Here is a 24,534-nt window from a genome sequence, read left to right as displayed (position 1 = left end):
TATTATACTAAAATACATTTTATCTTTATACTTCAATGTTTTAATATTAATAACAGATTCTATACTGCTTTATATTTTTCTTATTTAATCATCTCAACATCCTTGTAAAAATAGTACAGATTTATTTTAAAAATAAGGAGAAAAGCTCATGGAATAAAATATTTTGTCAGATGAACATGCATCCATTTCTTCTATATTTGTTTCTCTATAATTTATTATTGTTATTCAACTTACTTGAGATTATTTTTTTGAAAATGTTTTACACTTCCATAGTACAAATTTATGGCAAATAGAAATTATTATTTTGTTCTTTCACTCAGTAAAGAGTTTTAAAGTCAAAACAGTATAAAACTGAGCTTCAAGGGAAGAATTCTGTGGCTAAGTAGAATCATGTAAGGATGTACTTAAGAGTAGGTTGTGTGGTTAACTGATATCACCACTCCATTACTTCTATAATTTTTCATGATTTATATTGTCTTCTCCAGATATTTCCAAGCTAGTGAGGAAATTCAGAACACAGTTTCAGGGTAACTACTATGTTTCCTTTTAACTCCCTATAGTTTAACTTCCTTCACATTTTAGGAAGGACAAAGTCTAAGAAAGGCATCTTCAAAGAGAAGACATTGAGGAAACTTACTCATGGCATTTATAATCTTGCAGATTTATTTTTTTTATGTTCAAAATAAACAGAACCTGGAATATTACTGAAAAGTACCTATGGGATAAAGTTTGGCATAATTCTAAAAACAGAATGAAAAAAGAAAGAAGGAAAAGAAAGAAAGAAAGAAAAGAAAGAAAGAAAGAAAAGAAAGAAAAGAAAAGAAAAAAGAACAAAGAAGAAAGAAAGGAGAAAAGAAAGAAGCCATTTGAATTAGAAATGAAAGAACTAGGAGTAAATTTTTTAAAGAGGAATAAAAACATTTTTTAAAGTGTCCTCCAATATTTAAATACTTTATTAGAAGAGAAAATAGATCAATTATTCATGATTCATGACTATAGTTTTCAGATTAGTGTTTAAAAATTAAGGGGCTACACTTTTTTGACATTACAGAATAGTTAAGGTTGTCTAGAGATAGAATGAGATAGCTTTCTAGGCTTGTTTTCTCATTAATTTGGATGAGGTGGTTTCTAATATCCCTTTCAGTTTTACTATTGCAGTGTTATCTTTTTAAAAACGATTTTCTTTATTTAATAAAGAGAGAGAGAGACCACATGAGCAAGGCAGAGCTACAGGAGAGGGAGAAGCAATCTCCCCTCTGAGGAGTGAATCTGCTGTGGGGCTCCATTCTAGGACTCCAGGATCATGACCTGGGCAGAAGGCAGATGCTTAACTATCTGAGCCACCCAGGCACCTTGCACGATATTATCTTCCTCTGGATATTTAGAGTGAGTGTAACATGAGACAACCCACCTGCATACATCTGCTAAGCAGTTTACAACTCCCCGAGATTATCCCCCTCTTTACATTATCCCTGATGAATACTCTTAAAAGTCGAAGTGAATTCAAAACAATCCTAATGCTGTCCCTGATGCCCATACCTCTCTTATTGCAATGTACCACTTTTTACCATTTATTATGTTTGTTTAGACATTCATTTATTTCCTTGATAGACAGTAAGCACTGCTTATAAATTGTAATTTGGGGGGAAGGATCTTCCATATTGAAATCATTTGGGGTTTTAAAAGGCAAATTCCTGGAATTGATTCTAGAACTACAGGAAGACTTGCCATTATTTTCTGTATGATACACTGAACTTTATTCTTTTAAATGCTTAGTGTTACTAAGCTACTGCTATAAATTCTTTTATTTACCTTTGTGTTTTCCAACTTCTGTCAACTCTTGGCCTAATCATTACTAATACCCAGCCTCAGCCGTACCGAGCTGCTGATTTATTTCTGAATACATCTTCAGGATATCAGGATATCCTCAGACGTCATCGTTCTGGGCAGGCTGATGTTAATCTTGTTATAAACCTTGCTCCCTAGGAGCTATTTTCTGACTGCTTTCTCCTATTTATGCCTTACTTAGGATCCTGTTTCAAAATAGACCAAATGGAAACACACTCTTGCCTGACTGATGCTGTGATCTAGAATATCCTATTACACACTTTATCCATCAAGGTGAACCACACAGCATCTTGAAGATAGCCTAAATCATGCCCACATGTGCTACCTCCCTTTAATTATTCTAATTAAGACTCCTTTTCTTCCAACAAATGACCAGCCCTATACCTAAGACTCTTCTTCGGTGGCCCAGTCCTAATCACAAATATGCAATTTTACTTCTTGCTGTACCCTCAATGAGTGGAAAGCCTGGCTTCTTGTAAAAGATGAGAGAGGGTAGTCCTATCCTCAATGAGAGGGGGCATTTAAGGTAACATTATCACAAACCTCAAAACAGTTTGTCCCCTTTTCTTTTCACCTCTCTCCCCCATATGCCTAGACAGGATGAAACAGATGCTCATTAATTCTTAAAATCCCTTTAAACTATATAATGTACACTCTCAGATTAGTGAGATTAAAACACATGGTAGTTATATAATTTATAATGTGTCCAGAATTAATCAATAGATCAACAGCACTATTTGCAAGGTAGGCAGTCAGGCCTGAAGATTTTTTATCAAAAGCCCAAAAAGGAAACACTTCTCAAGTTGCTATTGGTTATCATGATCTGAGCAAACAAATTGTATTGCTGCACAACGTCAATAGCCCACATTCTACGCCTTGTTTTGCTTTTTAACACTGAGAAGACCAACAGCTGTTACTGATCTAAGAAGAACTAAAGCATTTACAGTAGGTGGTACCACCTGTGCTTTTCTTATTCCACCCTTAAAAATCTGCTACTTTATTTTGGAGCTGATGGAGAATATGGCAGTGACTCAATGTCAGGGGGAGTGAGTAGTCAACTGTGGCTTAGTTCTGATAAGGAGTAACATGACCTTTATAAGTCACAACAATGTGTGTTGATGAATATCTTCTCTTGATTTTGCTTTATCCATTTCAAGAATCTAAGAAAAGACCATAAATAAAAAGGAAATTTGAATTCAGCTGACTTAACTGAACGAAAGAATTACAACCCAGATAAAATTCAAGATTCTATATATATGCAATTAATGATCTTAACTATTTCATGTTTCATTTTAGCTTCTTTACCTTAAACCCTAGAAAAAATACACTTGCCACGTTACTGCCTACTTGATCCTATAGCTGTGGAATTTTAAATTTAAACAAGCAGTTGGTGAAACATGTCTTCTATTTCCAAGTGAAGTGTTTAAGAGTTTATGGAAAATAGAGAATTAACTCAATTGGGGACAAAAATAGCTTTGAAATTTGGTAGCTTGAGTTACCTAGCACTTATATATGAAGTTTCCTCTAAATGCTAAATTTCAAAATGTTATATACAGAATAATTTAAGTCATATAATACAAAACTTTTGACAAAAGGAAATGTATCGAGTGATACATTTACTTCAACTGAATCAGGGGATCCCTACACAACCATGAGTTGATGTTTCTGCATCTTGGTGTTCTAAATTAATCAATGTTATAGAAATTCAACTAGAATTGAATTGTTCAATGAAAAAAGCGAGGTAATAATCTCTTGTCATTTTTTTTACAACTTTTCACATTTCCCATAGTAAATTGGGGGAGTAAATACCCACAGTAAATTCCCCATAGTAGATTTCCTGAGTAAATTGTTTGCCAATATGGTATATTCTAACCCGGCCTATTTTTAACAACCTTTCTTGCCTTCTGAAGCAAAGAAACAAAAAAGAAACCACTTTCGGACAAATATATATATATATATATATATATATATATATATATATATAGCTTGAAAGCATTTCCCTTTAGATGAATTACTTAAAATTCAGCCAAGGACAGACACTGTTTTTTAATTGCTGTTTTAGAAAACATTTGGACCTACCTGGAAATATTAAATATAAGTCTCATTTATAACACTAACAATAGGTTTTATTTATAATCATGAATAGAGTGTCAACTCAAAGAATGGCCCACATTTACTACATCTGAGTTTTGTTGTTTCTGTTACTCACCTCACACTTCTCTGTTAGTTTTTGCTTGCTGTTTTCCAATATAATAATATTAATAAATATCATATCCAAATAGTTCTTAATTATGCTAGCACATTCTTTACTGATGAAGTGTTTAGTCAGAATTTTGTGTGTTTTTTTAAATTTTTATTATTTATTTATTCATGAGAGACAGAGAGAGAGAGAGAGGCAGAGACATAAGCAGATGGAGATGCAGGAAGCCCAATGTGGTAATCAATACCAGGATTTGGGGATCATGCCTTAAGCCAAAGGCAGACGCTCAACTGTTGAGTCACCAGGTGTCCCATAATTTTGTGTTTTTCTTTCCAATCCAGTGAGACACATTTTTACCTATAGAACATGTTGGCAACAGTGTTATCACACATACAGAAATCTTATACTATTATTACCACATTATATGTTGGTATTACAGCAATGAATTTGTCTGGATAGCAGTAAAATATTTTTCTCTTATTACTATTTGTCATGTCCAGGGCAGAGTCACTGATGTTGGTGACACAGTGCTTAGATTCAGACTGCAAAATTTGGGGATTTTCTGAAAAGTGACTCTCACACTGACAGCTGAGACCCATTGCTAGGAATAGAGAACATCTCCCTGAAGGCTACATAGTTACAGTTGTTCTACATTAAGCCACCACTTACCGAGAATTACCCAATGTAAAGAACAAATCCTTCAAGTGTCTTGTTGTTGCTTCAAAAAGAATGCCAGGCTTTCCTTTACTCATCCACAATTAGTTTTGCTAACTTGAAAAGCATATGACAAGTCGACCGATTTATGAACCAGCTGCCATCTGATAGCTCACCTCTGCAAAATGAGAAGGGAGCTGATACCAAGATGCAGATTCATGAAAGACACCCTGAGAAAAATCTATGTGAAATAAAATAAAAGTGGATAAATGAAGTCTGTAATTAAGGACTTAACAGGAAGCATTTACTAGATGGAAAGAGTTCCAAATGAAAAATACTTTGAAAAGATAAGTCACAAAACCTGTGCTTTAAAAAAATGGTAAAAGATAAAGAGGGCAAAGTACTTAGGAATTTCTATTTTACTACTGATAAGGCCACAAATGAGAATGTTCTGCCCAGAATTAATACAAAATTTAGGTGAATATGTTGGGTTACATCTCAGTCCTCTTGGACTCTTGTCTAAGTTTTTCTTTTTGGCAGACCAGGCTATCAAATTTTAGTAGATGAGTGAAAAATCAAATCATATTTCAGATAGTGAAATGATATCAAAGTTCCTGGCCTGTCTAGAATGGGAAAAGGATAAGACCATTAATTATAAAGTGAAACCACTTAGCAACTCAAGAATTGTATTTAGGATGCTGAATGTATAGTTGACAATAGTCATCCCTAAGAGCAGAGATCATATAATTTCATCTAGAAACAAGAAAGTAGATGTGCTTACTATACCTACTTACCATGCAATGTACCTACTTGATAACCTTCCATGTACTTATTTGCTTTTTAGCAGTTCATTCAATTAGATAAATTTGTATTAAGTACAAATTGTGTTCAAGGTACCCTTGAATGTCATGAAAGTAGGTAAACATGGTCACAGTTGGCATCACCTGTGTCAGTTGGCCTTAGGTTGCCAAATCTATTTTCTCTCTCCTTGAATCTGGGTTGCCCAGATTCCCCTTCAAGGGAATACTTACTGACTAGCTATGAGATATAGTCATTAGAGAGCTTACTGTGATCATTCTGCCTCAGTTAGAAAGAACCATTATTACCTAAAGTCATTCTTTTTCCTAATTTCAGTGCCTGAGCAAGACAGGAGAATAAGAATCTAGTCTTTGTGGCGTAATGCAGGATACTCTGACAGATAAGCCTTACTCTGAAGCTTTCCACATTGGCTGAGACTGTTGGATCTACATGCAGATCAACTTCTTCCTCCACCCAATCCTATTTCCTCTCTTTTTCTTTTATAGATGTTAGTTCATAATAAATAACTTACACCCCAACTACCATCACAGTATCTGCTTCTATGATGCTTGTTCTAGCCAATAAAATGTGGCCACTGTACCAGCTCTGAGACTAGACTTCAAAAAATCTTGTAGACTTTCACTCTGGGAACCCTACCAAGGCATCCTATCAACATGTCATGAGAGGCCAATAAAACAGCAATGAACCATATCAGAGGTCTTCCAAAGCAACAAGAAACCAATCAACCCAGCAGCTCACTGTACACACATAAACAGACGCATTTTAAACTAGAAGAAGAGCCTAGCTGAGCCCAGCCCAAATTGCTAAATAGCAGAATCAGGAGCTAAATAAAAGATTGTTGTTTTAAACCATTAAATCTTTGGGATGATTTTTTATATAGCCAAAGCTATCTTATTATACAAGCATACTTAATATTTCTAAAAAGGCAATTTGTTTGAATTTTGATATTTTTATTATTTTTATAAAGGCCCTATAATAATGAACATGCAATTATCATTTAGTATAGAGTTATTTTCAGCTCTAGTCACACAGCTCTGTGCTTATTGTGTGGATGCCTGGAAATCCGGCACTGTCTTTCAGCCAAGATAAAGGCATTTACCTTTAGGCATTTACTAATGATTTATCATGTGCTATTTAATACCTGAAACTCCCTTGTGGCTCTTAGGCCCAGTTGGTTTATTGATAGCTTACACCTTGTGTAACCAGTTAGCCTGAATTAATTATGTAAACAGGGTCATGAAAGACCTCACTGGAAACTTTCCAGTTGCTCTCCCCAAATTAGTATTTGTTTTACAAATTTTGGTAATTCAATCTAGAAACAAAATACATCCTTGTGTTCATAGTAATGCTTAAGGCAGGTGCTTCTGGAAGTTTTGGGGCCCCTAAATCTTGCCTGAACTCTTTTTTTCTGCTCTATAGTATCTTTTGCCCTTATTAAAAGATTTGCATTAATATGCTTTATGGTGACTCTATAAGTCTTTTCAATTAACCGATGTGTTGCACTCTGCAGGCTGTGTGTGAGTGTTTAGGTGCTCTTCAAAAATTAAGAACAAGATTTGTGAATTTTTTCTTAGTATAGATCTAAGGAAACCATAGCTGCACAAGATCAAGATCAAAGTTAAATTTGTTTTTTGTTTTTTGTTTTTTTTTTTTTGCTTTTTGATAAGGGTCTTTGTGTATGTGTGTTTATGTGGTTACATTTTGTTTGAAATTCTGGTTCTGGAGCAGTGTAAAGAAGTTCAATTACGAAAAAGGGAAAAGCGAAAACATGAAAGTCAGCTTCAAACACAAAAAGTAAACATATATTATTCACAAGTATAAGGACAAGAAAATAGAAAATGATTTAACATTATAATCCAATGACAAGTCAAAAGAAAAATAAAACATTTAATAGAATCAACTTCACACATGACAACAATAGAACATGATTAAAGGATATTAGGGCTGTAAACAGAACACATGCCCAAAGTAATATCTTTTAAATACTGGATATGTTGCCTGAATATCCCTTGATAAAAATTCCCTGAAGTTGATGATTTAAGGATTCCTGGTGAAATTCAAACATGTTACTAAAATATGGAAACAGCTTATTAATTAAGCAATAGATGCCCCAAGACTATGAGCAAAAATATTATTTTTGTAAATTTCCTAGAGAAGAAAGTTCTTGATAAAGTTGATTGTAGCACAAAAGAGCTATGATTAAGTCAGCAAGAATATTTGAAGGTGTAGTGGAATAAAAGGACTAGAGGGTATGCTAGAGCAAAAAGTCCTAGAAACACAGGAGTAATGACTGAGAACAGAAACACGGAAGATAATGGTTATTTCGACAAAGGAAGTAGTTACTTAATGTGGATCATGGTTTCTTCATAAATGTACAAGGGTTTACATTTACCCCACGGAGGTGTACTACAACCCCACAGATCTCTTAGAGCATACTACACCTAAAATACTGAGCTGAACATAGTGAAAATACTCAATTGTTTACTGTATCCAACATCCTCCAAGTGCAAAATACTACTAGAGAGTGGCTTAATTCCACTAATATTATGTTACTAAGTATTATGGGTTTATACACTATAAGTTTTAGTTCATGTTTATTGAATTAAATTAGTTCTGTCACCTAATAATGGAGCAGCAAAGGAAATTTTGTTTAAATGAAGGTCCCAGTAAATTATATCTGAATCAAAGAATCATGGACTTGCAGGGCCACAAGCAGGCCTAAAAGTCATCTCGTACAACACCTCTTCTAATGCGTGAATTTACGCATTACATTCTATTTGAACACTTAATGATGAGCAGCATATACCTTCTGGAATTAGCTTATTTCATTACCAGTAGGCTCAGAGTTTTAAACTTATAAAACTTTTAAAGCTTTAAAGTTCTACTTTCAGGTCAGCAAAAGCCTACTCTCCTTTAACTTCCACCCAAAGCAAGTCTACTGATAGCTCTTTCATATCACAACCATTCAAATATTTCAAGATATAGTATCTTTTTATTTCAGAAAAAAATATTCCAAGTCTTCCAAATTTGGCTGACCAGTATGGTTCCAACTTCTGTCTCCATTCTTCAGAGGTAGGCTGACCACCATAGAATTATGCTATACCATCAACCTCCCACCCCCTTCTCCCTGTCCTTCATCTTATATTTTACAGTTCACAAGTTTATTTTTTTAAAGATTTTATTTGTTTATTCATGAGAGACGAGAGAGAGAGAGAAAGAGAGAGAGAGAGAGAGGCAGAGACACAGGCAGAGGGAGAAGCAGGCTCCACACAGGGAGCCCAACGTGGGACTCGATCCTGGGTCTCCAGGATCATGCCCCGGGCCGAAGGCAGGTGCTAAACCCGCTGAGCCAGCAGGCATCCCTAGTTCACAAGTTTATGTCACAGTCACTGTGAGATTGCTTCAGCATATTGTGAACTAAATCTCCTAAGTCTTTTCAAACAATCTGCTACTAAGGCAAGACCCTTCACCTGCTATGTAGAGGGCATGTGTGAAGAGTTGGTTTATCTCTATTAAATTCCTCTTGTTAGAGTTTTCCATTGCTCCAGCTATGACAAGACTTCTATGAATCTTGATTCTATCATTCACTGTGATTTCTGCCCTTCTCTGATTTGTGTTATAACCAAACTGAAGGCCTAATCTTTATCAGCTCATATCAGAGTGAGCATCAAATAGCCTAAGCAGAGTGGCCTTTCTTGAAGTCTATTTCCTCAGTCTTCTCAACGTAATACATACTGAGCCAAGGTAAGATGCCTTGATGTACTGGGCTTGTGACATGGGCGGTGGGGTGGGGTGGGTGGGGGTGGGACACCACTCTCCGACACAGGTCAAACAGAGTAGAAGGCCTAGTTTTCACTGCTACCACCTCCTGAGACATGGTGTTAGATATTGTTTTAATAAAATAAACCAATCCCAAATGTCTTAGTGTAATACATGAATTTTATTTCTTTCAAGCAAATCCATTGCAGATATTTTTGATCAGGTGTATGGTAGGCAAGCTTATTCTACACAGTGCCCTTAGAATCTAGGCTCTTTCCCTCACACAACTTTTTTCTCAGTCCTTCATGTCTAGGAGTGTGGGTAAGAGAACACCTGAGAGAGGGTGAGGGATTATATGGTGGAGCATGCATGTGGCACAAAGCATTTTCACCAACATTCCTCTGGGCAGAAATCACTTGCCAGGTCTCATCTGTAAACATAGGGATTGGGAAAAATAGTGGTTTTGCTTACAGATGTGGAAAATGGAAAAAAAATTGAAACTATATCATGAGAGGGGGAACTGGTATTTGTAACTGGGGACACTTTGCTAAGAAATATCCCCTTGGTACCAGAAAGACAAAAATAAATTGATGTAAACAATAATTTAATATTTAAATACTCATTCCTAAGAAACTTGGGCAGTGTGCCAAAATATTCTTTCCTTTCTCTCTCACATTGTTATTTCTCTTATTTTTCAAAATATTCTTTCCTTTCTATCTCACAGAGAGAGAGAGGCAGAGACATAGGAAGAGGGAGAAGCAGGTTCCATGCAGCAAGCTTGATGTGGGAGTTGATTCCCAGACCTGGGATCACTCCCTGAGCTGAAGGCAGATGCTCAACCACTGAGCCACCAGGCGTCCCTCTTTCACATCATTAATGGAGCTGTCCTAACTGCCAACCATCTCAGTATGGCTGCCTGCAGGGCCCAGCGTAACACTCAAGAGAATAGCACCTGGAAAAGGCCATAGAAACTATGTATTGTTGACTGGAATTATTACTTAGTAATAAGCAATGCCAGTCAACACTGTGTCTGGTGACTCGTATTACAAACTTTCTCATTTAAATGGTAAATATTGCAAAGTTGGACCTCTACTTTTTGAATAACTCTTTTTGCCTTATCTCCCATCTTCTCATCCGCATTTAATAATATCTCTTCCATCTTAATATATAGGAAATTAAAAACACTTTTTTCTATAATGGTTTTATTTGTATAATATAAAAACACCAACTTAAGGAAAGTTTTATAAGGGGCATCCAGAATACTATTGCAAAACTAGCTAAAATAATCTAATCAAAAAGTTTAATATGCAAGATTTTAATGTACACACAAATTCCTTAAGTTTTGGTTTATTTCCCTAAACATTTTATTGAAAACTAAAATTATATCCTGCTTTACGAATACATAGTAATGGAGAGAGAAGTTAGCATAACTAAACTTTAGCAAAGATATACTCAATATATGAGATAGTCTAATAAAGTCACATTTTATATTGCATTTGAATAGAATCAGGAAAACTTAAAAAAGATGAATTAGAGCACATGGGAAAACAACAAGGTTTTGACATTTTAGTTATGGAAGCACGGTATTTAGCACTTTAAAATGAGAATCATGGTCTTTGTAACTGGTTGACTATAAGAGTACATAACTTATGAGATAAAGATAGAAGTAACACCGGAGGAGATGGTAAAGTTTATGAATAAAAACTGACAAACCGGGGCATCTGGGTGGCTCAGTCATTTAAGCCTCCAACTCTTGGTTTCAGCTCAGGTCATGATCTCAGAGTCATGAAATCAAGCTCCATATCAGGCTCCATTATGGGTGTGGAGACTGCTTAGAATTCTCTCCTTGTCTCTCTCTCACTCTCTCTCTTTGTCCCTCTCCCCCATTATACACTCTCTCTTAAACAAAACAAGACTGATTAATAAATACCATACTCTATTTGTAAAACATAAAAACACAAAGCAAAGATATGAGGTAGAGTAAAATATAAAAGGAAGGACAATCATTAAAATATAAATTCCTCAAGTTAGTATTAAAGACTTGGCCATTTTGAAAATTTCCATAGATAGTGTCAAAAAATTAAACTTACCTTTTCCTCATGTGGGTCATACTGCATGTAGAAAATTTACACAGAAAATTATGAATAACTTAATACTCAATTAATATGTACATTAATAAAATATCCACTGAAAAAACTCCAACATTCATCATCTTCTAATATGTATCATCTGATATCAACATCAATAACACAAGATTGCTAGAACTCATACAGCAATTTGGTAGCGTGGCAGGATACAAAATCAATGCCCAGAAATCAATGGCATTTCTATACACTAACAATGAGACTGAAGAAAGAGAAATTAAGGAGTCAATCCCATTTACAATTGCACCCAAAAGCATAAGATACCTAGGAATAAACCTAACCAAAGAGGTAAAAGATCTATACCCTAAAAACTATAGAACACTTCTGAAAGAAATTGAGGAAGACACAAAGAGATGGAAAAATATTCCATGCTCATGGATTGGCAGAATTAATATTGTAAAAATGTCAATGTTACCCAGGGCAATTTATACGTTTAATGCAATCCCTATCAAAATACCATGGACTTTCTTCAGAGAGTTAGAACAAATTATTTTAAGATTTGTGTGGAATCAGAAAAGACCCCGAATAGCCAGGGGAATTTTAAAAAAGAAAACCATAGCTGGGGGCATCACAATGCCAGATTTCAGGTTGTACTACAAAGCTGTGGTCATCAAGACAGTGTGGTACTGGCACAAAAACAGACACATAGATCAATGGAACAGAATAGAGAACCCAGAAGTGGACCCTGAAATGTACGGTCATCTAATATTCGATAAAGGAGGAAAGACTATCCATTGGAAGAAAGACAGTCTCTTCAATAAATGGTGCTGGGAAAATTGGACATCCACATGCAGAAGAATGAAACTGGACCACTCTCTTTCACCATACACAAAGATCAACTCAAAATGGATGAGAGATCTAAATGTGAGACAAGAGTCCATCAAAATCCTAGAGGAGAACACAGGCAACACCCTTTTTGAACTTGGCCACAGTAACTTCTTGCAAGATACATCCACAAAGGCAAAAGAAACAAAAGCAAAAATGAACTATTGGGACTTCATCAAGATAAGAAGCTTTTGCACAGCAAAGGATACAGTCAACAAAACTAAAAGACAACCTACAGAATGGGAGAAGATATTTGCAAATGACATATCAGATAAAGGGCTAGTTTCCAAAATCTATAAAGAACTTATTAAACTCAACACCAAAGAAACAAACAATCCAATCATGAAATGGGCAAAAGACATGAAGAGAAATCTCACAGAGGAAGACATGGACATGGCCAACAAGCACATGAGAAAATGCTCTGCATCACTTGCCATCAGGGAAATACAAATCAAAACCACAATGAGATACCACCTCACACCAGTGAGAATGGGGAAAATTAACAAGGCAGGAAACAACAAATGTTGGAGAGGATGCGGAGAAAAGGGAACCCTCTTACACTGTTGGTGGGAATGTGAACTGGTGCAGCCACTCTGGAAAACTGTGTGGAGGTTCCTCAAAGAGTTAAAAATAGACCTGCCCTACGACCCAGCAATTGCACTGTTGGGGATTTACCCCAAAGATTCAGATGCAATGAAACGTCAGGACACCTGCACCCCGATGTTTCTATCAGCAATGGCCACAATAGCCAAACTGTGGAAGGAGCCTCGGTGTCCATCGAAAGATGAATGGATAAAGAAGATGTGGTTTATGTATACAATGGAATATTACTCAGCGATTAGAAACGACAAATACCCACCATTTGCTTCAACGTGGATGGAACTGGAGGGTATTATGCTGAGTGAAATAAGTCAATCGGAGAAGGACAAACAGTGTATGTTCTCATTCATTTGGGGAATATGAATAATAGTGAAAGGGAATATAAAGGAAGGGAAAAGAAATGTTGGGAAATATCGGGAAGGGAGACAGAACATAAAGACTCCTAACTCGGGGAAACGAACTAGGGGTGGTGGAAGGGGAGGAGGGCGGGTGTTGGAGGGGAATGGGTGACGGGCACTGAGGTGGACACTTGACGGGATGAGCACTGGGTGTTTTTCTGTATGTTGGTAAATTGAACACCAATAAAAGTTAATTAAAAAAAAAAACATCAATAACAAACGTAATTTTAGTGAAAAAATGAGATGGAAATAGGAATAAAAATTATTGCGCAAAAAATAGAAGAAACAAAAAAAAACAAAAAAAAATAAAGAAATAAAAAAATAGAAGAAACAGAAAATGTTAGAGAAAACTACTTACATATTATCTACTTTTGAAAATATACTACAATGGAGTCATAGTCATATTTTCTACCTGGAGATGAAATACTACTGTTAGGGAAATAGGAGATGGAGACATAAGAGACCAAAATCTCTTTTGCAATGACATAGGCCAGTGGAAGAGAGGGTGAAAGAGTAGTAGCAATGAGCCTAAAGAACATGCATATTTGTTGCATATTTTTCCCCCAACAGGAGAGACTTTGACATTATAAATAACTTGGTTTTCTTCAGGGACAAAAGCATAAAATCTTGAAAAAATAGCAAATCTCAAGGAAATAAGAAATTCGAGAGGACATGTGGTATTAAAAATAAAAAACTTATAATTCAAAATTTTGTGAATTTAATCTAGTTTCAACAATTTTAAACCATATGTGGTAAACTTACATACATCAGTAAGCAAGTCCACATTCCCAATATTGACATGTAAATTAGAGATGCGTCAATAAATGCTACATAATTTCACTGAAATTTTCCTTTATTTTCCAGCCAGATGAAAAGTAAAAATGATAGTTAGATGGTGAACTGGGCATCCAAAATACAAAAACATCATTAAAATAATTCTGCAAATTAGCACAACTTCTTGTGTATCAGTTAACACTATGGTGTATAGAAACCAGGTTAAATAGCATCTTCAACATTTCATTATTAATGTCAAACGGTTAGTTTGCAGTATAACAAGACACCTATTCCAGTGATCTATCATTCATCTCAAGACTGCATTTTGCAATTTGAGTCTAGAAAACCTATTAGAAGAAGTACTGAGACTTTCCTCTCTCTTCATTCACTAAGAAAACAAAAAATCACATTTTTCCCTTCAAGCCAATAATAAATAATAAATTATGTCAATTTATGTGTGATAAGAAACTTCTAATTCTATACAGTAATTTCTATCACCACCACCCTAATTAAAGTGTCCTTTTGTTTTGACTCTATTTTAGTATTTATGTGCCTTACAAACATTACATTTTATGGCATTTTGAAGGAGAACATTACTCTTTATGTGGCACAACCTCTTATAAAAATATAATACCACAAAGAGGATTTAACAACAACAAAAACATGGTACAGAGCTTTTTTGTGGGTTTTCATCTACATAGTAAATGAACTCATATACTATGGAAAATTTGGCTGTAAGTGTAGTTTTTTCTTTAAAGAATTCTGCTAAAAGACATCAACTTGACCTATTTTATGCTAGTTTTCTACTCTTTCTACAGAATACAGACAACATGCAATTAAGACATATTTAGTAGGTATACTTTAGATTTCACAGAGACTTTTGGAAAAAAATCTTTCCAATTTAGATATGGTAGGCCTTGTATAAGAATAAATCAAGAACTAAATAAAGCTCAGAAAAAATCCTTTATATCCTCTATATCCTCAATGTATCTACTCTTTTGGTGACCTGAATTTATCTATTGTAAAGGACTATGAAAAATAGGTTGGCGACTTTATCATTGGCCTTAAATTAATTGAAAAAAAAAAAAAAAAAAGGAAATCCTTGCCATGTTATTTTTCCAACATGACAAAATTTTAGTTTTCTAAATAGCTATCATAATTGAGATAAATACAATACTGTGGGTACAGAGGAGAAGAAATTAAAATTCAAGCAGTTATAGACAATATGCAGAAGTATTACTAAGAAGTTGCATCTAAGTCTGGTAAAGAATGAGTAGATGTCTGTAGAGTGAAAAAAGAAAGAAAGGCCATCCCAAATAGAAAGAAAAGACGTGAGAGGGTATTGTTGCAAAGGAACATAAAAATGCAAAATAACTCATAAGGGCAGAATATTATGTCGGTTTTTTAAAAAGACTGATTTTGAGAGAGAGAGAGAGAACACTAGCAGGAGGGGCAGAGGGAGAGGGAGACAGACAATCTCATGTAAACTCCATGCTGAGCATGCCTGCGGTGGGGCTAGATCTCACAACCTGGAGAAAAGGACACTGAAATCAAGATCTAAGTGGAAACCAAGAGTTGCATGCTTAACCCATTGCACCACCCAGGCGCCTTGAAGATTATGTTGTAAGTAGAGATCAATACAGGAGTTGTGTGTCATGGTAAGCAGTCTGAGCTTTATTGTATAAGCAAGTTAAAATGCAATTACAAAAACAACTAAATAATTTCATTGTGCATTTACTATGGGCCAACTGGATGAGCAAGTACCTGTCCTATTTTTTTTAAGTATTTATTTATTTATTTATTTATTTATTTATTTATTTATTTATTTATTCATGAGAGGAGAGAGAGAGAGAGAAAGGCAGAGACACAGGCAGAGGAGAAGCAGGCTCCATGTAGGCAGCCTGACATGGGACTCAAGCCCGGGTCTCCAGGACCACGCCCTGGGCTGAAGGCAGCGCTAAACCACTGAGCCACCCGGGTTGCCCCTACTTAATTTTTAAAACATCCTTTGAGCTGGGTACTGTGAATCTTCTATTCATTAAGAGGAAAAACTGAGGGATAGATAAATTCATTTGCTTGTTTGCAAAGCCCTAAGTTGTACCTGAGCAAACAAAATCCAGAGCCTGTGTTCCTCAATGCTGCAATACTCTACCCATCCTAAGAAACCATATTTTTATTTTTTTATTTTTATTATTTATTTATGATAGTCATACAGAGAGAGAGAGAGAGAGAGGCAGAGACACAGGCAGAGGCAGAAGCAGGCTCCATGCACCGGGAGCCTGACGTGGGATTCGATCGCGGGTCTCCAGGATCGCGCCCTGGGCCAAAGGCAGGCGCCAAACCGCTGCGCCACCCAGGGATCCCAGAAACCATATTTTTATATGATGATGTGGAAGTATCAATAGTCCAAAGACACTTCCTCATTATAATTACTCAGTAATGTTTAATTGTGTCAATCTAATTTTAGTTTGAAATCTAATGAACAGGATAGGGAATCTTAAAAATATTGAAAATGCCTCATTAAGTATTCTTTCAAACTGTATTTCTTAGGTTGTTTTTTTTTTTTTTTTTTGACATCCTATAGCATTTTTCTGTTACCTTTTATGGTCTTATTTTTTCATATTAGTGTTTCAGATGTAATTGTTAGTCTGAGAGTTTCTATTCCTAGGCTTTGTTGTTTTGTTTTGTTTTGTTTTGTTTTGTAAAAAAAAAAATAGTACATCAGCTTTGGTTCAAATGTATGTCTAAAATAAAATGATAAAAGACTTACTATGCTCTGGCTTTTAAGACACTGGAGTCCACGATGTAAAACAAATAAATAGAAAAAGGCTTTGGAATCTTACTCAGCTGAGTTCAAATCCCAGATCTGCTATGTATTCCAACTGACTAGGATTCCCTTGACTTGGCAAGATCACTAATTCTACTTGATGCCTTTTTCTCTTTTCTTCTTTTTCTTTCTTTTCTTTCCCTTTTCTCTTTCTTCTTTCTTTCTTTTTTTAAATATTTTATTTATTTATTCATGATAGTCACACACAGAGAGAAAGAGAGAAGGCAGAGACACAGGCAGAGGGAGAAGCAGGCTCTGCTTCCCCCGACGTGGGATTTGATCCCGGGTCTCCAGGATCGCACCCTGGGCCAAAGGTAGGCGCTAAGCCCCTGCGCCACCCAGGGATCCCTCTTCTTTCCTTTCTTTCTTTCCTTTCTTTCCTTTCTCTTTCTTTCTTTCTTTCTTTCTTTCTTTCTTTCTTTCTTTCTTTCTTTCTTCTTCTTTCTTTTTCACAGTAAATAATAATACTTAACTCATATGTTCCTGGTGGGAATTATATAATAGAATATTAAAATGCTTGTATATTGCTATATCTAATAGATCTAAAAATGGTACTGCCAATGTTATTGTTATTCTTGTTGTTGTTTCTGTTGTTTGCTATCACTAAGAACTGGCCAGCTAGCCATCTTCCAAGGTCACCCATCTTGCTACCTTGGTTACTGATGTTCACTTACTGCCAGATTTCTTATGTGCAAAATCAATTATTTTTCTTTTTTTAAAAATCATCCTCTACTTAAGCTCTACTGCCAGTGAATCTCTATTAACTGATACAGTCAACTGACCATAGGCAAAAGGGCCCAGTATGTCTTGGTTAACTTGACCAATCAATAAATGTAAATATAGAACTATAATTCAGTTAAATTTATTGAACGCATTATTTTTGGTTAGGTATCATAAGTGGAAAATTCTCATCATTCTTAACAAGAATCTTTGTATTAAGATCTTTCTATATTTAGTATCTTCATTAAATCAAATGACAAAGCAAAAAATGCAAAAATCTTATATCTTAATAAGATGTAACAATATCCGACAATCACTTCATACTTAACATACCTATTAAAATGATTGTGTGACCTAAGAATAATTATGATTGTGAATAACCAAAAACATAAAATTTCAAAGCCTGTTCTGTCTCCCTGTCAAGTTTAGTTCTGCTGAGGTACTGTTAAAATTTATTTCTAATATGGCTGGAACCACTACCATGACTCTCTTAATGTTTACACTTTGCTTAAATATACTTGAAGTTGAAACCTGTGCCCATGTCTGACAGCTATTTTAATTATGCTGGTCAATTGCCTCCTAAATTCAAAATCTATCATCAGATTAACTCTACACTTTTTGCCTCTACTTTGTTATCTTGTTTTTGGTCTTGAAAAGTATAGACATGGGCATTTTCTCCGTGCATGTACATTGCTTCTAGACTTTCAAAGGATGCCATCTCTAAAACTTTCTGAATTGAAGTCTAGAAGGAAGGATTCAGAATATATACTCCACATATCAGATCATGCAAAAGAAACATTTTTCTTGAAGTTTTAAGACAAAGAATAAAAAATACCTCTCTACTGTGGTCTCTGAACAATATTCTTGCCACCCTAAGCATGGTTTATGGAACATCAGTGGCATCAAGACCTAGGAGGCACCTTAGAAATGCAGACTATCAGGTCCTATCTCACACATTCTAAATTAGATTCTGTTTTTATCAAATTCTCCAGGCAAATCATATATGTACAATAAAGTTTGAGAAGCACTGGTGTAGGTAACTTTCACCAAAAATATAAATTATATTTCATGTGAATTTCTTAGAAATTTGTGCTAACTGTGCATTTATTTCAATGGATTTAGAAGTTATATTTTCATATTCTTTCCTAGTTACAAGCGCTAAGTTCAGTTCAATAAGATAATTCAAATGTTTGTACTAGGCAAACCCAAGACACATTCAAACTACGTATTACTCATATTAAATTTTAAACACAAATGTATTTCAAAGGAATTCAATCTATATATTTTGAACTTATTTACATTTAAATTTTTTAAAGCATACTTTTGATGTCTATAAAGTTTCAAGAGTTGTGTGTGTGTATGTTAATACCAGAAACTTTAGAATATTATTCATGCATCCTGAAATTTAAAACTAAAGTTTTAAAATGTATTTAACTCAGAAAACTGTGATTTACAATTCCAGTCCAAATTAACATTACATAAAATAATTTATTGCACCAAAGTTCCAAGATAAAGAAAAATCCATTTAAAGCAATCAATTTGCTATTTTTAACACTTTGGAGCAAAATATAGTGATAGGCTTCGATTATGCAATTTTAAGTAAAATGTTGAAACCATAGTGACATATATGGGTGAATATTTAACTTTTTCCTTATATTACCTCTCAAGTAATTTTCAAATATTAAGACTAAAAATGAGGTTTTATTCATAGGCATGCTGTTTAGATATATGTGAAAGATTGATAGTAACATCCTAAAACAAAACAAATCAAAAACAAACAAATTTCCAAAAGTGCAATCGTACCAAATACCTAAGCAAAAAGTGTAGAAAAGAAAGGGAGACAATTAGTGGGGTACATAAAGTCTAAGAGAAGGCATAAATTATACAAGCAGATCTATCACATTTCCCATAAATAAGTAAGAGAGTTGCATTAGCTTCCCTTGTAAATGAGTCAGGAATTAGCCAGGCATACTACTCATTTGTCTCTCTTTCACTAACATATTTGTCTTCTTTCTCCCTAAATCAAATGAATGATCAATATGATGTAGCTATGGAGATATTGACTTGGTTTTCCTATGGTCTCCGAGAATAAATTTCACTGATATTTTGGTTGTATACAATTCTTACTTAAAACAAAACTAGTGAAGATGATAATCTATCATCTAATTTTAAGTACATGATAATTCTATTAAAAACAGATTTTAATGAGATTTGCTTTTTCTCTAAATTACCAGTACACTCTCCTAAGTTATTAAAACTTTATTGTGCAAGTAAACAATGCATTTTCTTATTAAGCTCACCACTAAATAACTAGAGAAGTCTATTCTTTATGCTGTGCTCAAAATTAAGCAGATGTAATTGGAGTATATTTTATACCTGTCTTTTCTGCAAGCACAACCAACTTTCAGGTATATGTGAATACACCTCTTACTTGTTTTTAATCTTTTCCTTTCTTCTATTTCCTTCCCTTTCTTCCTCCCTCTCTCCTTTTCTTTTCTTCTTCCGCTTTTCTTTCTTTCCCTTTTTTCTCCACTTTTTTTTTTGTCTTTTTGCTTTGTTTTTAAACAAGGCCAGAAACTTAGTGTCGAAATCCAATCAAGGAGCTACCAAGAACAAAGAAAAACCCAAATTTTTGAAAACTTGAGGTAAAGAACTATGCCTTTTCTCTTTTGTATCTCTTCAATTTACCATGCTTGTGAATGACAGGGCCTTACTATGCTGACTTGAGTTTATTTTTAGAACGGATATGCACAGAAATATTGAAATAGTATTTTTACAAGCTAGAAAGCTAGAATCTCAGTTTCCTCAAGGATTTTGTTTGCTTGTTTTCTTTTCTTTTCTTTTCTTTCTTTCTTTTTTTTTTTCATAGCAGTCCCTACAATTACAACCTAAATTTGTAACTTTAGGTAATATAAGAGTACCCTAATTAGACTGCCTTGTCATCATACATGAAGCCTCACCTAGTCCTGGGATCCCTCAAAGAGCTACCTCAAAGTTATATAGAAACAGAAACTAATATTGATCTATAAGAAACCAAATCATTGCATAAAGCTGTGGTTTCTAAAGGTCAATCCACACCTGATCATCAAGTGAAAGCCTGGGGCCATCAGGGTACATCAAATTTAGGTAACAACAGAGGTAGTAAGAACTACTAACTGACCTTAACAGAGTATGCCTTTTAAGGGGAAGATAGCTCCTGAAATATGATGTTTATGAATATTTCAGTTTTTTACCATCCAGTTAAACTTTTCTAAGTGCAACAGCAAAATCCCTTACACCCTACTTCTAATCTAAAAACACTAATTGGGATCCCTGGGTGGTGCAGCGGTTTAGCACCTGCCTTTGGTCCAGGGCCCAATCCTGGAGACCTGGGATCGAATCCCATGTCGGGCCCCCGGTGCATGGAGCCTGCTTCTCCCTCTGCCAATGTCTCTGCCTCTCTCTCTCTCTCTTTGTCTATCATAAATAAATAAATTAAAAAAAAATAAAAACACTAAATTTTTTTTTTTACCAATATCATTCCCTAAAATCTATTCAAATTCTGGAAATATAAGATCAGAAGCCAAACTTTTTAGAATCTTTACATAATTCACATATGCAAGTATTTTACATTGTAGCCCAAAAGAGTCCTTCTCAGTCCTGACAAATGAACTTGAATATTGGAAACCTGCTTGGTAAAATTTGGACAAATTAACATCTTGTCAGGTTCTGACCTTCTGACCCATTCCTTTAAACTAATTTAGCTATTTATTATACAGTACAGAATACATGTAACACATAAAATATATGTAATTGACTGTTTATGTTATCAGTAAGGCTTCTAATCAACAGTTAAGTTTTTGGATAGTCAAAAGTTGTGAGCTTCTAACTGTGCAGGAGATTGGTGTCCCTAACTTCAATATGATTCAAGGGGCAACTGCATTAGCATTTTTAAGTAGTCAAAACCAACTTCAGAGACAGAAATAATACTTTATTTAAAAATAAATTACAGAAAGTTGTATTAAATAAATTTTCTTGACTACCTTAAGTCACTATTCTCAAACCATCTCAAATAGCAATAGGGTACTGAATGCTAAAACAAAAATAACTTATCAATGGACTCAGCAATTCTTCCTAAGAAAGTCAATAAGAAGGAGTACGGAAGAAATGAAGAAAGAAAGAGGCATAATTTTATCTCAAGGAAAAGCAATATCTGTTCTTTTCTCTTCTTCCAACATACATGAAAAAGAAAACTACAGTGAGAGAGTTTGACGAGGCAAAAAGAGGTGCTTTGTCCTGAGTAATCTGTCTGCAAAGGCAGAGAGACAGTTACTAGCAAGGGAAACAGTAAGAAATTATAAAATATACTATAAAATGAGTGCCAAGCAGTCACTAAGAACCTTGATGTGAAGAAGTCTAAATGTTGAAAAAAATGAAAATACTTAAGTTAAAAGAAACAAATTATGTTTATTTCTATGGCAAGGGCCTATATTTATATATAACAGAAGACCCAGAATTTCCAAATCAGTCCTACTTGAGACTGCATAGGAGTCAGACTGCCCGTATTTGAATCCAAATTCTGAATCATACTAGCTAAGCAAACTTGACCAAAATATAAATACGCCTTCCCCTCTGTCTCCATGCTCCTGGGACTATTTGTTAAAGATTAAGTTTGCAAGGCAACACACACACACACACACACATCAGTAAATATCATGCTCATAAAAAATTAAAGTAATAGTCATATTCACATTTTCAGGCTTGTATAAACATCTTATCGACCTACCAGTTTTTCTTCTTCAGGAATTAACATGCAAAAATAAAGCACAAGAAGTTAGGGGATTCCTTGGTTTTAAGATTCCCTGCTCCAATTTAGCATTTCAAAGTGAGGCCTATTTACCAAACCTCCAGTTACCTAAACGCAATTAAAACTCATAATCACTGGAATCCCTGGGTGGAGCAACAGTTTGAAGCCTGCCTTTGGCCCAGGGCACAATCCCGGAGACCCGGGATCGAATCCCACGTCGGGATCCCAGTGCGTGGAGCCTGCTTCTCCCTCTGCCTGTGTCTCTGCCTCTCTCTCTCTCTCTGTGACTATCGTAAAGAAATAAAAATTAAAAAAAACCTCATAATCACTGATCAAAACTTAACATAGTTTGTGTGAGAACATCACAACACATAAGACCTCTCTAGGAGCATCACCTGCAGAGCTGTTAATGAACAGGCACCTGAGAACATGCCTTGACATTGTTTCTATAGATAGAGGTGAAAAAGTACAACACAGGGAGGACAGAAGAAATAAGAAAGTAAGCTAGATTTAGAAAATTTATATATAAATGCAACTTTCCAAGAAAGAATACATGAGAGGAAAAGGCTTGGGAAGACAGTTGAGTAGTAGGACTCTAAGCTCACCTCATCCCATGTTTACAACTAGCTGAGTAAATGAACCAGAGAGTGATGCTAAGACTGGCATAACAAACTTCTCAACTAGTGTAGAGAAGCCACATTGGAGAGGTTAGGAAGGGTAGAAATGGTGATCAGGAGCTGCCTGCAGGAGGGAGGGACCTGTGGGCACTGAAAAGGGAAAATGCCAGGGAGCCTACCAGGGGAAAATGAATCCCCGTAATGTCTGGCTTTGAAAACCAGAGGGGCCAAATCTTTGAGTTTGTATAACCAGGGGGCCTGGTTCTTTAAAAATTAGCTGACTCAGGACTGAGAAAGCTGGGAAGACAAGTAATAATGAGTTCCTACCCTTAAAGAGAGAACAAGCCACAGACAGGCAACATATAAGCAACAGTTTGCACAAACCAGGGGCAAAGGGGAGGGAGATCTGTTTATACTCATTTCAGAGTGTATTGGAGGACTTCTCCAAGAACAAAGGAATTGGTAGGCGCCATTTTGCTCCTCCTCTAACCAACATAAACACAGAGCCACCTGCAGGAGGTGCTGCAGCACAGACAGTTGCTACCTAACCTACTAGCAGTGTACCGCACCCACGAATTCTCCTGAAGATGCACCCACTCCAAGCCTTCTGGCTTCAACCTTCGACTCTGGGCAAATTTTGTTAATACTGTGTGCACCCTGCCCAATCACCACCCCAGTGCTTGGTACCACACTTCAGCCACCACACTTCAGATCTCCAACCCAGAAATAGTGGCTCAGAGCAAACTTTGCTAATCCCACACAGGCATCTTGCCCATTCACCTTGTATACAGACAGGGCATCCTCAGCCACCACTACCACCACAGTGTGCTGTGCCCTGAGTGACCACTGGCCTACGGGGGTGGGGGGATCTCACATAAGACTAGTGCTCACTACAATTTTGCTAACACTACCAACTCACTCCCTGCAATTCTTCAGTCATGCCCCCCCTGAACTGGCCTACCTGTGTCTCACTAACATCACAGAGAGCAAGCATAGCTCACAACAGGCAGAGAATCAGTAAAGACCTCTGGACTGAAAGGAAAAATGACTAAGATACAGCACAAGGATGCAAGAAAACAACATAGAAGACTCCGCTAAAGTGCCAGTTTCAGGTGAACAGAAGACACTGGACTGCAGGGCACTGCAGGACCTCTTCTTCATAAAGCCACTACTTTCAAGAGCAGAAGATATAACTGACTTTCCTCACACAGAGAAAGAGACACAGAGAGGTAGAAAAATGAGGATACAAAGAAATATGACCCACATGAAAGAACAGGACAAAATCACAGCAGGAGATCTAAGCAAAACAGAATTAATATGCCATATAGAAAATTTAAAGCAATGATGATAAAGATACTCACTAGACTTCAGAAAACCATAGACAGCATCCATGGGACCCTTGAGAAAGAGATAAAAAATAACATATCAAAGATGAAGAACTCCATAAATGAAACTAAAAATACATTAGATGAAATAAATAGTAGGATACAGGAAATGGAGAAATGTATCAGTGACCTGGATGATAAAGTAATGCAAAGCATCAAGCTGACCACGTGAGCAACA

The 24,534-nt window shown here is 35.6% G+C and overlaps 1 long non-coding RNA gene across 3 annotated transcripts in view; it reads right to left on the bottom strand.

Annotated features, from left to right (window-relative positions):
- LOC140596663 (uncharacterized) overlaps nt 1-24,517 on the bottom strand; it is a 65,777-nt gene extending 41,260 nt beyond the window's left edge. Inside the window, exon 1 of one of the 3 annotated variants that reach the window (XR_011998570.1) lies at nt 24,333-24,517. This is a non-coding gene — a long non-coding RNA (uncharacterized lncRNA). The remainder of the gene's footprint in view (nt 1-24,332) is intronic. The other 2 variants (XR_011998568.1, XR_011998572.1) reach the window with 2 other exon arrangements.
- Between the last annotated feature and the right edge of the window lie 17 nt (nt 24,518-24,534).

Source organism: Vulpes vulpes, unplaced genomic scaffold (assembly GCF_048418805.1).
Source record: "Vulpes vulpes isolate BD-2025 unplaced genomic scaffold, VulVul3 Bu000000737, whole genome shotgun sequence".
NCBI classification, from domain to species: Eukaryota; Metazoa; Chordata; class Mammalia; order Carnivora; family Canidae; genus Vulpes; species Vulpes vulpes.
The sequence above is the reverse complement of the archived record's forward strand: the minus strand, read 5'-3'. Positions and strand labels throughout refer to the sequence as shown.